General features: G+C 43.6%; 1 protein-coding gene across 3 annotated transcripts in view; it reads right to left on the bottom strand.

The window, feature by feature from the left end:
• Positions 1-14,162, bottom strand: part of GLT1D1 (glycosyltransferase 1 domain containing 1) — a 122,362-nt gene extending 108,200 nt beyond the window's left edge. For all 3 annotated transcript variants that reach the window (XM_014962705.1, XM_014962698.1, XM_014962714.1), the window contains exon 1: positions 13,739-14,162. The gene's annotated coding sequence lies outside the window, so the exon portion shown is untranslated. The remainder of the gene's footprint in view (positions 1-13,738) is intronic.
• Positions 14,163-14,935: the final 773 nt, after the last annotated feature.

Below are 14,935 nucleotides of genomic sequence, written 5' to 3'. Positions count from 1 at the left end.
GGTTTGAGGCAGGTATTTTTCATTCACAAAGACTTTAAATGCAAGCCAAACCAGATTAAAGAAGGCACTTAGTGAGGAAGCTTCACCAAGGAGAATTATACCTTTAGACAAACTGCAGCTTTACTTCTATTACCTAATGCACCACAAGTGATTTAAGACAGACAGTGTGGAACTTCCAGAACAGAAATTAATTTACTTTATGATAGCAGATTGCTCTACGATTCTTTTCAGAAAGCACTTGCACAATAATTAAGCTAATACCTACATGATCAACAACACACCATCTATTTCTTCCATAAATTTGTTTCTCCTTTAACTGCCAATATTTGCCATCTTCACTTTGCAATTATTTATAACAGAAAATGAAACAAATCCCAGTATAGTATTTGTGTATATACATATAAACAGAAGTTGTGGCAACAAACTGTAGAACAAAGCTTTCAGCAGCAGATTTACCTCGGGGTCTAAGTATTTGACTTTTCATTTTCTGTATGATTACTAAATGCAACAGAATCTTTCTCCAAAAGCAGCCCTCCCTCTACACATACAGAGTTCTGCTGCTATGTTTTCCCAAGCTTTCTGCTGTTAGGAGCAAGGAAAGAGGGAACCCCACTATGCTGCTACATGTTCACGTTCAGGCTTCCCTTTGATAGCCTGAGCAGTAAAGACAACAGCAAACTTTGGTATTTATCGTACATGATGACAAAAATCATTGCCTAGTTAAATAAATAATAGTATACACCCACAAAAGTCATATGGAAGACTGATGGAAGACTCCGCAGATTTACCAAAACACCACAAGGCAGTTTTGTAGTTGTAACAATCCTCAAGTTGGAAAAAAAAGATTTCTCATTTTTTTTAACTAAATATGGAAGTGATGGGTGATTTAGGACTCTAATTTCTGCCTGCAAGAGTGATTGAAACCACATTCTAATAATACTTTATATACAACAATAAGGACAGAGCAAGATTCCCAAATAATTCTTGAGAAAATTATGGAATTTAGAAATATGACTTAAAGGCTTTTTTTTTTTTGGAACATGGGCCCCAGGATCACTTTAGATTATTACCTTATCTTACATGATGCATGATTTTCTCCCTGAACTAACAGATCTTGTTTTATGTGCAGTGCAGATGCACTTAGCATATGCCACCCTTTGAGCTCAGTCACATTAGGCATGCACGTAGCAGGGCCCTAGAAGAGGCAGACTGGTTTTATTTACACTGCTGCAAGCTTTCTGAACGCAGCCGAGATGTGGAGTTACGACCCTGTGGGAAAGTAATTACAGGCAGTGTCCAGGGCAGAGAGACACAGAAGAGACCGACAGAGCGACAACCGCAGTTGAACAGAGCCCGGTGAGAGCAGAGGGAAGGAGCCAGACAAATCTATCAGTGCCCAGGCCCAGCCTCTGTGTTCCATTATCTGCAGGCACTGGCTGAGTTATCCTGCCTACAGCGAGGCCCTTTCATACACCCCAAGAGGTGCTGCAGACAAGATCAAGCCGAAAGCTGAGTATGGGGACAGAAAGGCATAATGAGCTTCAAAAAGTAACCAAATGTCACAAGAACTGTCACCGAGGCTGGAAGTCAAAGGCAGGTTTCATGGGGATGCGTCAGAGAGGCTGCAGACAGCACTGGCCCTGCTGGGACTTCTACCCAAATGGCATTCAGGATCTCAATTTTTTGGCCAACAAAAAAAGCCAAATCCCAGAAGTTTTTAAGGGAAGAAAGAGAATAAAAATCTAAAAGTATTCAGAGCAGAGTCAGGAAGAAGAAGAAAAAGAAAAGATACCTTAGCAGCTGGGGCACAGATGAGACGATGGACATGCACGAAGTCAAGAACAGGAGATGCAGCTGAGGAGTATCAGAAGCTGCAATCAAACTTCAGAAGACTAATCACAATTCAGTCTTTCTGAAAAGGTCATGGTATTTCTTTTTCTCCCTAACCCCCAAGTTCTAATTAGCCTCTTTTTCGTATCTTCCCTTATCTTTCTCTGTAACACAGCAACTCATTTGCTTTTTCCAAAGTTTGTTACGTATGGACCATGAAGGCTGGAATGCTGCTAGAGGTTCAGTATCAAAAGAAAGCAAAGTACCCACCCAGATACTTGGATTATTTGTAGGAAAATCATTGCACACATTTCAGGACACAGTCACATATGCTCTTAAAATAAATAAATAAATAAATCCATCCGTTAGACCAAATGGATGTTTAAGAAGGAGTAAGTGGCTGTGAACCTGCAGGGGAGTCACGGGTCATCAGCAACACGGTTAAAGCTTCAGCTGTAATGACAGAGCGAAGTCCTCTGCTTTCGATCACTTTTGCTCTTCTACCAAGTAGAAAACTGGTAGAAGCTCATGCTTTTTTCTAGCCTAAAGATGACACGTCCTTGATAACACAAGGATTTGTTTTTACCATTACTTCAGTTTTTAAGTTGTATTTCAATCTGCTAAAAATTTAGCAGAAGAGCCAACTGTTTCCACCTTACTCCTGGAGCTCACCAGCGTCCAGATATAATTGGTATCTGCGTTACTTCTGTGGAGCCTGAGGACAGCTTCTTCTCCTCAAGGATCACAAGAGAGCTCCCTACGCCCAAACCTTCAGAGGCAGCAGAACTACCCCAGATCAACCCAAGAAACGCATAAGAAAAGCCAATACAAGACACTCCAATAAGATGGCACATTGCAGCTTGACGACTGTGCAATCCATTAAGAGCTTGCTAAATTGTGGGAAGTGCATAAGCATAAAGGGAACCCTGAGGTGTACAATCAGAGGCAGACTCCTTGATGAATTAAGAGAAAACAAGATCTACATTTCAGCTGTCATCCTGACACAGTGGTTTGGAGAGCCAGGGACTCCCAGGGACTTCGCCACATCAGGATCCTCCAACTAGCAATTGGGCCTCTTGCAAGCTTGGGGAGCCATTTCAGTCTGCTGGGGCTTTTCAGTGCTGCCTCTGAGCACTCCTGAGAGGGCAAAGGATGGATTTGCGTTGAGGCATGTATTTATATGTATGTATTTAGGCTATTTATAGGAGAAACAGAGAGGATAACTATACACACTAAGAAGAAAACTGTAGCAGAACTAGAAGTGAATCCACTCCAAGGCTGTTCCCCACCCACTGGCACGCAAGACCACCTTACCCTTGGTAGAATCCAAGACAGAAATCTGGACTCTGGCAGTGTTTAGCTAAACCAAGCAGTGATTAAAAAAAATAATAAATTGACGTTCACAGACACACATTAACTTTGCAAGAGGCTGAACTGGTTACTCAGATAGATTACCCTTCTTAAGATTCTTCAGTGGGCGTGCTTGGATCTGGAGAGGATTTCCAGAATCATAATTGGGAATTTAATGCCTTTTCTGGCTTAAACCAACCCCCTTTGTCCTTCACAGGTCCCAGCCTCACCAGCTACTCATTTAAATGAGCCACTTGACCTGTCTTTACTTCGTAATCAAGAGCAACGCACAGGAATCACAATGAACCAAGGCTGCTCACTCACCTCCCATAATTTTGTTTAGCTCAGTAGTGTGAGAAAAGGAAATCCGTGGAATCAGCATTAGCAAGGCTAAGTCTGAGGCTGTAGCTTGTTGTTCTGTTTTCTTAACTTCAGCCTCAGAAGAATGGTTTCCAGATAGGAAAATTAAAGCACTCAACATCATCACAATGGGATTATTTCCCCAAGAGCTGAAGGAAGGATAAAAGGAAAAAAAATAATAAGAGAATCATTAATATTTGGGTGTAAGCACAATGGAAGCATCTGCTGATAAATGATGAGGGAGAGAAGTGTGGATCTGGCAATTTTGGGGCTGTAAATACTGCATGGCTGTGCTCACCCAAGTGGCCAAAGACAAGCTCTGGATGGACTTCACAGTTCCTTTATTGCCCTGATATGAAAGGATCAACTTATTCGCCTTAACTACAACTCTGATTGATGCTGAAGGGGAAAAAGATAGATTTTATTGTACTTGCAAAGCAAAAGTAATTCTCTTCCACTGCTCACAAACTTTATGAGCTTTTACCTTAAGGAAAGCCTGCATGTATGGACCATAATGCAAGAATGGAAAGGAATAACAAGGTGTTAGGGGGTTTGCTGACGAAAAGAAAAGGCATCTGTGTTAGAACTTTTTATTGCTTACTCTGCAAGATGGCAGCTGAAAGGATCAGTTACTCCTGGAGCATTCCCCAGGAAAGCATTTGGTATGAAAGTTGGTACCACATCTCCTAGATTGCTCACAGCTATGGATCAAAGAGGAGAACTGACGCTCTGCTGCTGAGCAGGGTGTGCATCCTTCACATTCCGATCTCTATTGTCATGGAAAAAAACCCACCTGCTGCTATAGTCATGCCCCAGCCACCGCTTCAGGATCCACTCCACTGCATGTTTAAAACATGGCAGTAGGAGATTTTGTATGGAAATCTATGCACAATACCAAACCCTCATTTCCCAAGCACTATATAAGTTTTTCCTTTAACTGCTTCCCTTCAGTCCTGCCCTAGCAGGATGGTACAGAGCTGCCTTTGTCACTTTGTCAGGAGTGCTCACAGTGCAGCAAGGCACAACACAGCCATGTGCTATTTATTCCGATTCTTGAGGGGGGAGATCAGGTGTATGAAGGGAAGGAGATAGCCTGCAGCCTCCTCTTCTGCTATAGTTAAAGTTACCTTGGGTCATGCTCACAGGTGGAAGCACAACCAGAGCAGGGCACTCCTGGGAAGGGACTTGAACAGCTTGGGAGAAAAGAGGAAGGTTGGAGGTGGCATATCCTCAGCATGAACTTACTTTGCTATAGCTTTATCTATGGATAGAAATATGACTGAAGAGATCCAATTTACAATGAGGTATCATGCAGAATAGCCTACACCACAACATAAGTGAGGAGAAGCAGCATAGTAACCCTGGGGCAAGAGGACCCACATGGCCACTGGTAACTCACCAAGGACCTCGCATGCTGTTGAATCCCAGCCCTATTTCTCTCCTTGTTTATGACTCACGTTCTCCGTCAGGTATGGACACACAGAGAGGCCACAGCCTGAGAACTGTTGCTCGCAAAATTATTTGCACTCTGCAGAGATCATTGGCAACTAACAAGCTTTTCTGATGTTCTTTACATCAAAGAGTGATACAGAAAGCAGAGATAACAGTTTTACAGGTTTCTCCCTCCCTGACCTCTCCCTAAAAGTAATTTTTCTACTGACAAGACACACTGTGAAGTTGGTATTGTTTCCATTCCAGCTCCACCCTAGGTATGAGACATCTCTGTCATAATTACACTTTTCATCTTCATTTTTGAATTGTTATTCATTCAGAAAAACACTCAATTTCTGCCCCCACAAGTTCAATTATTCCAGGATGTCCCGAAGCTAGTATGTCTGTTATATTCAAGATGGAGCTATAAAGACTGATGTCACTGTATCTGTATTTCAGACAGAGGAACGGCACTGCAGTGGAACTGTGCTACCCGAGGGCAGATCCCTCTCCCCAGGAGCTACACAGCAATGCTAGAATTGTGCAACAAAACCCAGAGTCTCTCAACAGAGCTTACAAGTCACTTACCAAGATAAGTGTTTTCAGCAGTGACTTCTTGTTTGTAAGAAAAATAAAAAACAACACACCAAAGTATTTTCCTCAGTCACAGATCCCTTTTAGACATCAGGGTGTAGCTGCTTACAGAACCTTAGGCTATATTGATTATACAGAACCCTGTCAGCTCTAGATCTGCATGTGCATAAACTATTACCCAATAGATTACAACCGAGCAGATAGGACTCCAAAACATCTCGCATGCCATACTTTGAGTGCCATCTTCTGGCAAATAGCACAGCATGCCTGCATTTGTATAGAGTGCAGTCTTACAATGCTGATGACATCTTGACATCGGTTAAGTGGCTGATCACCCCTTGCAATCTTGGCCAAGATTTCTGCTTAGGTGCACACTCGGTAGTTTCCCTTTATTCTATCAGGTTAGCACTTACGTTCCTGAGAAATGCCTTCTTGGCTATTTAGAAATACACCGGCTCCTGGTCTTCCCCACCATCAGCCTGGTTTTAATTAACCTTGAAATCTTAGAGCTATCTTCTTATAATAGATGCATTAGAATTTTTCTTCATAAACATCATAATGACGAAATCTCTGGATGGAAGCCCAGGACAGGCAGTGCCTAGTCCTAAGGGGCACTGAACAATGCCAAATGAGTCCAGCTCTTTCAGCCTGAAGATCTTCTGCCAGGTAATTGCTAATATTTCTGCTAGATGGAGAGCTTAAAGAGATGAGCTCAAGGATCAAGATTTTCTGGAGCTGAATCTTCCTGTCTCAGAACTGGGTACCTGGTGTGATTTTAACTGTTTTCTACTAGATCACATCCTTGAATCCAGGAACAACAAGTTCCCATTTAAACGAAAGCATTTAGGCACCTATTAGTAAAAGACTTCACATCTAAATCACCCCCCTCTTCTGTAGCATTCAGCAGTGTTGCTAATTCAAATTTCATTTAATAGCCCAAGGCTGAAGAGAGGCATTTCCTACAGCTTCACATTAAGGAGGGATCTGCAAAAGCCTTCAAATTGCATTTTTAACCATTGTGTCACCAATATCTGAGGGAGATTCAGGATTTTCTAATTCTTGCAGATTAGCAATGCTGTATGGAACTGAACTAATTAAACTTGTCTAATTAAGCCACTGGGCTCTAATGGGAAATTGCTAGCAAGCATATTTACATATTTTAGAACCAAAATAGTACCAAGCCTTGTTCAACCACCCACTTCTGTTTAAACACACAAACGCAGCTGTTTATGTGCCACCTCCATGTGACTGCTTTTCCCCAGGGTGATTCCTGAATTACCTGTAAGCGAATTCCCACTTTCCAGTAAGGTTCTGTTTTAAATTTCATTATTACTTTGGTTATCTTGTTTTGATCTTCCTACTAAGGGGCCACAGATTTATTTCCAAATCTAGTGATCACTTCTCCACTTAGTGCAAGGAAATTCTCTAGTCCACACAGACACAAAGTGGACAAATTTGCAGACAGAATTTTAAGTGAATTTATTCAGAAGAGCAAGACGACTTTTCTAATAACTCCAAAACACAAGTTACGACATTACCTGCATTAGTTTCCTAATTTAAGACAGGAAGCAACTGTTGTTAGAAAGGTGCTTGATGAGAGAAGAGACAAATGGGCTAATTAAGTGAATACTTTTTCTTAAAATGACTTCTCAGCATATGGAGATTTTTATGTCCATTACCTCAGCTAGAAGGCTGACATCAAGCTTCCTGGCTGGCCTCTCCCTCTCTGCCCTCATGCTGCTATCAGAGTATTTCTGAAAGAACATATGCTTACTGCTAACTGAGCAGGTTTTGTGAAGTAAAAAGGTCATTTATTACTGCCTTCACTGTGCCATGGATGGATCAGGCTGGCAATGCAGGATACTGCTTTGCACAGCGTGTGAGCCGGCACAGGCAGGACACAGGAACCACCACAAAACCACAGATGAAATGCACTGAGTAAATTTATTTTCATTACCTCATGAACCAGGGGATGTCCAAAGCAGCACCTGGGCAGAGGCACAAAAGAGGGCACCGAGCTCAGTCCTTGCCAGGGAGTGTTACCCAACCTGCTGTTCTCACCTGTGTATCAGGGGTTCACACAAGTGGAGTTCACCACTGGGCTTTGATCCTCCCCACAGCAGGGCAGGAATCTCAACCACGTTCAATAGAGTGCCTCCGAGTCCATCACAGGTCTATGCTCTCCAGGCACAAATGTTCTACTTGCCAAACACACACGACTAAACAACAACTAGTATGCTATGGGTCTTTCTACAGCCCAGCTGCAAGTCACTTGAGCACGTTTATAATCCTCTTTGCCAATCTTCCATTATTTTCCACACACAGACACCTGTCTAGAAGCAGGGGAGGTAAGAAATAGTAACCTCATCTTTCCCCAAACTTCTCCAAGCGTTATGATGATATCTCAAGACGTCACAGAGCATGACGATCTCTGGCCCTCCTCTGTACATATCCCCTTCTGCTATGAAAGGGTCTGTAGTAGAGACTGGCATCCACGTGGTTAGTAGCAGTACCCTTTCTCAACCACAGAGGGTCTAAAGAGAAATAGATTGCCTGCAACTCAATCACTGTCTCCAGAGCAAGACTGCTAGAAGATTCAGTAGCACTGAAGGTTCAAGAGCAGGACTGAGAGAAGAGAACACGACCCAGGGAGGCCATGCCACAGACATTGATAATTTCACGCAAGATATACGTGCAAATCAATTTTCTGCATTTGTCTGCACTGAGGTGGGATCCTCCCTGGGAAGGATTTAATTTAATGTCCCATCTGCACCTAGTTCCTACATGCTTATGCCCTCACCAGCTGAAGGACTGTACTGGCCAAAGCACTGGTTTATATCATCAATTGAAAGGACTTGGCTTCTCCATATGTTTTTCCAATGAGACCCACACAGAGCAATTCCTCTTAGCATCAACCCTATCATTGAATTTGATTACCTGCTGGTTTAATTTGGTGAATTGTTAATTTGAATTCTCTGATTTATGGATTCAGTTTTAATAGCAGCCTTTGATTGCTGCACAGCGTGTGAGCCGGCACAGGCAGGACACAGGAACCACCACAAAACCACAGATGAAATGCACTGAGTAAATTTATTTTCATTACCTCATGAACCAGGGGATGTCCAAAGCAGCACCTGGGCAGAGGCACAAAAGAGGGCACCGAGCTCAGTCCTTGCCAGGGAGTGTTACCCAACCTGCTGTTCTCACCTGTGTATCAGGGGTTCACACAAGTGGAGTTCACCACTGGGCTTTGATCCTCCCCACAGCAGGGCAGGAATCTCAACCACGTTCAATAGAGTGCCTCCGAGTCCATCACAGGTCTATGCTCTCCAGGCACAAATGTTCTACTTGCCAAACACACACGACTAAACAACAACTAGTATGCTATGGGTCTTTCTACAGCCCAGCTGCAAGTCACTTGAGCACGTTTATAATCCTCTTTGCCAATCTTCCATTATTTTCCACACACAGACACCTGTCTAGAAGCAGGGGAGGTAAGAAATAGTAACCTCATCTTTCCCCAAACTTCTCCAAGCGTTATGATGATATCTCAAGACGTCACAGAGCATGACGATCTCTGGCCCTCCTCTGTACATATCCCCTTCTGCTATGAAAGGGTCTGTAGTAGAGACTGGCATCCACGTGGTTAGTAGCAGTACCCTTTCTCAACCACAGAGGGTCTAAAGAGAAATAGATTGCCTGCAACTCAATCACTGTCTCCAGAGCAAGACTGCTAGAAGATTCAGTAGCACTGAAGGTTCAAGAGCAGGACTGAGAGAAGAGAACACGACCCAGGGAGGCCATGCCACAGACATTGATAATTTCACGCAAGATATACGTGCAAATCAATTTTCTGCATTTGTCTGCACTGAGGTGGGATCCTCCCTGGGAAGGATTTAATTTAATGTCCCATCTGCACCTAGTTCCTACATGCTTATGCCCTCACCAGCTGAAGGACTGTACTGGCCAAAGCACTGGTTTATATCATCAATTGAAAGGACTTGGCTTCTCCATATGTTTTTCCAATGAGACCCACACAGAGCAATTCCTCTTAGCATCAACCCTATCATTGAATTTGATTACCTGCTGGTTTAATTTGGTGAATTGTTAATTTGAATTCTCTGATTTATGGATTCAGTTTTAATAGCAGCCTTTGATTGCTGCATTATTCCATTCTGGTAGTTTAGTGAAATTGTACTGGATTAGTTTAGCAATATGCCTATTTCATTTTATATTTATTTGCTCATCTTTTTAATAAAACCTGTAAGTACATAGGACTGGTTATTTTATCAAAGCATAGCCTGCTTCATAAATCCAAAGCTATGCACAATTTAAACTGGGTTATTAAAAATACTGAACTAAAATTAGACATGACAAAAGCTTGGAAGAAATACTGGCCTCCTCTCCTCCTTCTGCCCTTTCCACATACGCTTTCACTGTCTCCTCCCCATCACTCCCCAGTAGCTTGTGCAGCTGGGAATATAACCTGCCACAGGTCCACACAATATATGTCAACATACATACACACTATTTAAACACTGTGTAGCTGACCATACCCTATCATTGCCATGGCCCCACAGGTCCCCCATCCCTGAAGCTGCAGTAGCAGCTCACCACTCCCCATGGCAATCCTGGGGTCACTGAAAAACTCCAGGACACCCCTACACCTGCTATGGTGAACAGAATGGCACTGAGAAGAGGCACTGAGCATCTGCATTTCCAGCTACCTCAGTTTAAATAGATTTTTTTAGCCCAGCTTGTTCCTATTTGAGATAGAGGGGAAAAGACTTGAAGGAAAAAAACATAGTAAGCATGCCTCTGTCTTTAGCTTTCTCTAAACAGAAAAATTGTGTTTTGATCTGCTCGTTTTACAGGTAGCAGCTGAAGAAATATGAGCTCTACTACAGCAATTACTTCATGGACAGATGATGCTACTGGAAGGACTGCCAGGAAGGCACCTGAAACATGAAGCATTCTCTAAAAGTCTGACTTAGAACAGGTCTGTACTCAGAGACCTGTGCAAACATGAAACTCTGTGAAACTTAATGGGAAACGCTACACTTCGTAACCATTCATTGCTATGACAAACCACAGCGGTCGCTCACAACTGCACATTATCACAGGTGATAATTCACTCCAGCCACTTCTACAGTGACACACTTGTAATTCTTATCTAAATGTTTAATTCCTTCCTACTTGAGATGAGCCGCGTATCTCATTAGCACATCTAGGAATCTTCCCTTCAGCCACAAGTGTCAAGCCAATGCCAGCTTGTACCATCAGAGTCCACAGGTTTTATTCAGAGAGCAGGAACCAGGAGTGTCTCGCAGGGAGCTGAAGTTAGAGCCAGGACTCCCAGGCTCCCTTATTTCCTCAGAGCCACTCGCAACTCACGCAGCAGTGAAACTCTCACTCACACCTACTCGACTGTAGCTACCTGGGTCCCATTGGCACTACCCGAGGGAAAGCACAGGTCTACAAATAACACCACCTGTGATCATCAGAACTCTGCAGAAGCATAGAGAACAGCACTCCTTGTACGGGGGAAAACATCTGGATTTATATCAGTTGTTTCTTCCCAGTTAGGGACAAATCCCTTTTGCTCTGCATTTGGGAGAAACTTCCATTCTATTCTGCTTGGTGGGTTTCCAAAAAGCCCTGAAGTTGTCAGTTATCTGACTTGCTCGTTTCCCTGTTCCCCCCAACATGATCTTGCATTTTATTTTTGTAATTATAGGCTTTAAAATAGTAAGACACAATGCTCTACAAAGCAGGGAAGATATTCTTGGAGCACTTTAAAAAAAAGTGTGTAAAACTCATGCCATGCTGATGGATGTGGTTTGACTAACCTAGAGGCATGATGGAAAAAGTAAATGCAGATCCCAAAATGCAGGGGTGGAGTGGAAGAATGGGAAATGGTGACTTGATTTGCCAAAGTGTTTCTGTTAAAGAATATTAATCTTTCAGACAATCCATGAAAAGGCCCTGTAGCAATATCATATTAAATTAATAGAGTCTCATCATTATGGTAACCTCAGCTCAGTTTTATAAGACGTATAGTGTCATCATAACCAAAGAAGAGTCCCCAGATAATTCTGCTCCTATAGCAATCACTACTAAATGACACTGAAGTGACAATCGTTAGCTATGCAGCATTTTGGGTCCTGTCTGTCTCAAGTGGGGCTTTCTGCCTGCAGTGCAGCTGTCCAGCTGGAGCCTTATAAGATGTATAATGCTCATTGGGAACCAAAATCTTCCCCGTCACCAGAAAACATATAATTCTGAGCTGGCTATCACATACAGCCAGACTATCAATTATACAGACAGTGTTTACCAACAGTTCTGTTCATCATACAGTTCCTCAGGTGTTAGCATGGATTGTCAGAGTGGACGCTCTGGTACCTGCTGTGGTGCTACCACTCCATGTAGCCAGGTAACGTAGCCATCCTAATCCTCAGGGGGATCATGTAGATCTTACCCCTAAACCAGGAAAATTATTACTCCAAAAAGGAAAGACCACAACAGTCAGGGAAATTATATATATGTTACAGAAAGCAAAATAAGAAAGCAATCCTAGCCTTTATACAACGTAAGTCTTTATCTTTCTTCTCATGGGACTTTGCTCTCATTCTTTAGTTCTGCAACACAAACAGTCCACATTTCTTTTCACCTTCCCTCTCTCCAAAATCCACAGGACATCTGAATAATATGAATTTGTGCCAGTGGCTTTTCATTTAGTATTGCTACAAGTTACATCAGCAATCTCAGGAAGCTAGATGGCAGCTTAAAATATCCAACAGTGAAATAAATAAGCAGGGAATGAGCAGAGTTTGATAATGGCCGACGGCAGAACAGACGTTTCTCAGCCAGATGACCCTCTTCCACTAGGCCATGTGCAAGACGGTGGCAAAACTACCAAAAGCCTTCTGTAAGATTTCCCTCCTATCCTGTATTTTTAGCCAGACAGAAGCATCGAGATAATTATGGTGCTGCAATCTGTTCGTGAAGGATTCCAACCTAAATTGTAGCTTCCAGGAATTCAGTTTCTACTCATGTTATTTGAATTCAGGGGATCAAATGTGACCCTTGCAGTGTGAAGCTCAGAAGGGCTGAGAAGCGACTCCAGCATCCAGAGCACAGAGGTACTTCAGCGTCCCCAGCACTCACCGTAGCCCTGCCAGATAGCCATACAGCATGCTGGAAACTACCTGAAAAACCTTCAGATACAGGCTCGAGGTGGGGGTGGGTGGGTGTATAGAGTTACCAACCATCTCTAAACATGCTACTGCACCTCCTGAAAGATGCAAGATCAGCTGCAACATGCCTGAGAGGGCACAAAGCAACCCCTGCCGCAGCCAAGGGGACGGTTAGTACAGGGCACCTTTGCAACTGGATATAGCTCAGCTGAACACCAGACACATTGTCTCCAGGAGGCTTGTGGCTGGTTTTCACGTCCTCACTCCACACAAAGAGCTTTAATCCCTCCCTAGCATAGGCATAAAAAGAATGAGTTTGTCCAAAATAAGTAATCAAGAGGGAGAGTTATTTGGTAATTTGCATCATTATCTCTGCCCGCTGCTGCATCTTTGCTGACAGCTTATTTTTAAGCACTGAAATCCAGCTTAGGAATCTTTCAAAACAGAGCAGCACTCTTGTTGCTACTTGGTCTTCAGGCTACGCACAAAGGAAAAAAGAAATGTACGTGCAAGCACTGGGGGTCACCGTCCTATTTCCAACCCAGCAAGCTTGGAGCAGCACCATGAACACACTGCATCTCTGCTTCCCGAAAGCGAGAGCCTTTTCCAGGTCATGTCTCAAATTTAATCAACATCAAAGTATTTCTAGAAGCTGAGGGCAAGCCAGCATGCTCACTAGTTGAGGGAATATAGACTTCCTAGCAGTTAAGCTACATCAGAAGGATTCAGGATCCAGCATCCGATCCAGGATATACCACACTGGCTTTGCACTATGAGGTGTTCCCATACACACATACTGGAATATTGCATTTTATTCCATTACCAGTGGCCTTCCCCTTGCCAAAGGTAAGGCATGAGCAACACACAGCTGCGCTTACTGACTCCCAAGGTTGGGACACCTAAGCAAGCAAGAAGGTTTCTCCTTCCCTCCAAACACAACCCAGGAATAAATAAACACCAAACAAAGCAGGACTCACTTTTTCATGGAGGTCTGTTCTGTGCCAGCAGCCTCAAAGCAACAGGAAAGCTTCGCTTCTTTTCTCCCCTTCACGCACTCCTTCCTCCTGCAACCAGCATTCCCATCCCATGGCTGCACAACTCCACCAGCAGCACAGCTTTCACACAGTGCTCAACCTTCATCAGCCACAACCCAAATGCTCCTCTCTCCCCTGGCAGACTGGGTTCCTCGTTACTGCCAGCACCAGGTGATTTCACTAATTGCCTCCCCCCAGCAGACAGGCCCAGCCCCCACACAGGTACAGCTGGGTGCCCGGGCCTTGACAAGGGGGAAGGTGTTCACCTGGCACTGTCTCATCTGAGAAAACAGGGCCCCTTGAGCCTGCTCACATTTTTATCCTTTAACAACAATTGGAAGCCACCGAGCTTCTCAGATGAAAGGCTCTCCTCTAAGTGCAAATTATTATTAATGAATTTCCATCCTGGCTCCTTGACAGAAAAATGTACCTTGCAGCGTGTTATCTTTGCAACCATGCACCCCTGGCACCCAGAGATTCCCTCATCTGGCAAGTACGGCACATTGCCAAGAGAGATGTTCAGAGCAGCTCTCTGTGCCCGATCCCAGTGCCTTTGTAACTGCAGCACAGCAAAGCTTAAGAAATGTAAATCCTGGCATTTGACCCAATGTGAATTTCTCAAATAAATGATATTTCACAGCCCGGTGGTTTCCTCCCTGCTGAGATGATCATTTACGGTGGCTCACTCAGAATTGGGCTTTGACAGAATTTTTGGTCAGTGGAAGATAAATTGAAAAATTTCAGTATCTGCCTGTCTCTGAAGCACTATGTTCTGTAGCTTCAGAAAAATTAAATGCGAAGGCAGGGCTGAGTTTTTCCTTGTTTTTAATTCCCTCTGTTGTCTCTTCAAACAGGGCCTGTCTTCCTTAGCAAAGACCATGCAATTTTGAAGACACGCTCCTGTTCATCCATGAGTTACAGGAGTCAAAATCAATGGTCTCTTCTAAGCTTCCTCTGGGCTTAAGACCTACAAAGAGCACAAAAAAGCACAGTGCCAGGATTTCCAGGAAAGCAATCAAGCACCTCTACAGCTCAGCCAGACCAGACCTAGACAGCAGGTAGGTACAGCAGCAGGAGACACTCTCCCTGCTTTGTTTGAGGGAACATCCTGAAGAGCCAGGCTGGCGGGGCCTAGTAAAG

The sequence above is a fragment of the Calidris pugnax genome, unplaced genomic scaffold (assembly GCF_001431845.1).
Source record: "Calidris pugnax isolate Ruff unplaced genomic scaffold, ASM143184v1 scaffold32, whole genome shotgun sequence".
In the NCBI taxonomy this organism is placed as follows: domain Eukaryota; kingdom Metazoa; phylum Chordata; class Aves; order Charadriiformes; family Scolopacidae; genus Calidris; species Calidris pugnax.
The sequence above is the reverse complement of the archived record's forward strand: the minus strand, read 5'-3'. Positions and strand labels throughout refer to the sequence as shown.